Source organism: Alligator sinensis, unplaced genomic scaffold (assembly GCF_000455745.1).
Source record: "Alligator sinensis unplaced genomic scaffold, ASM45574v1 scaffold210_2, whole genome shotgun sequence".
Classification (NCBI taxonomy): domain Eukaryota; kingdom Metazoa; phylum Chordata; order Crocodylia; family Alligatoridae; genus Alligator; species Alligator sinensis.
The window spans coordinates 1,167,986-1,169,324 of record NW_005841946.1 but is presented as its reverse complement, the minus strand read 5'-3'; the positions used below and the strand labels follow the sequence as shown (position 1 = coordinate 1,169,324).

Sequence of the window (1,339 nt, the reverse complement as noted above, 5' to 3'; positions counted from 1 at the left end):
AAGAGCGCCGCTTCCTCCCCGCCGGGCCGGCCGGGCGTGTCCGCCGCACGTCTGCCCGCCCCCGGCCCGCCCCTGCTCTCTCTCTTGCCCCCGCGCGCACACTTTTTCTATTGCTCACACGTACACACAGACGCACAAGTTGCCTGCATGCACACTATTGTGCACACTCGCACACTATTGCCTACACACACACTTTTTCTATTGCGCCTATGCACACACAAATTGCCTGTATGCACACTATTACACACACATACACTATTGTGCACACTCGCACCCTATTGTCTACGCGCGCACACACTTTTTCTATTGCGCACATGCACACACAAATTGCCTGCATGCACAGTATTACACACACACTATTGTGCATACTCACAACTATTGCCTACACACACATTTTCTATTGTGCGCACACACACGTAAGTTGCCTGCATGCACACTATTACACACACATTGTGCACTTGCACCCTATTGCCTACACACTTTTTCTATTGCACACGCAAATTGCCTGCATGCACACTATTACACATACATACACTATTGTGCACACTCACACCCTATTGCCTACACTTTTTCTATTGCACACACACACAAATTGCATGCATACACACTATTACACACACACAAACTATTGTGCACTCACACACTTGCCTACACACATGCACACACTTTCTGTAGTGCCCATACACACACACGTGCACACACTATTCCATGTGTACACACTGTTTCAGTCTCTCATCTGTGCACACACACTCGATTACCCCCCCAGACACACACTCATTCTATTCCTACACGTGTCTACACACCATCTCAGTCTCACATCTACAAACACACTTTATTGCACAATTACCCGGCCAAGCGTACCATAAAACGTAGACCAGCTACACTTGCAACTGATCTCTCCCACCTTAAAACGCTCCGATCAGGTATAAAGTTATTGCTGGAAAACCTTTATTTCCACCCCCCATTCAAGGTGCACGTGTAGACAGAGGTGGGTGGGGAGACCCCAGCTGCTGCCACCTCCTGGGTGCTGGGGCACACAAGGCACCCCCGGGGCTGGGAGATGGCAGCCAATGTGATCTCCCAGCCCCAGGGATGTGGAGGTGCTCCATGCACCCGCATGGCTGCCCCCAGGGTGCAGCTGGGACCCAAAATCCCTGCAGCTGAGGGAGCTCGGTCCCAGGTGCACCACATCAGACAGCTCTCCTGGCAGCCTCCACTCCCCAAATCCAGCTGCTACTGTGGTAAGAGCCAGGAGGAGCAAGTCAAACTCATCTCTGTTCTTAATCCTGCCCTTACTCTGCACCCAGTCTCTTACTTGTTGCCTTTTCTTCTACCTCCT

General features: G+C 51.5%; 1 protein-coding gene across 1 annotated transcript in view; it reads right to left on the bottom strand.

Moving 5' to 3' along the window:
* Positions 1-947, bottom strand: part of LRRK1 (leucine rich repeat kinase 1) — a 99,982-nt gene extending 99,035 nt beyond the window's left edge. Inside the window, exon 1 of the mRNA XM_025199561.1 lies at positions 905-947. The gene's annotated coding sequence lies outside the window, so the exon portion shown is untranslated. The remainder of the gene's footprint in view (positions 1-904) is intronic.
* Between the last annotated feature and the right edge of the window lie 392 nt (positions 948-1,339).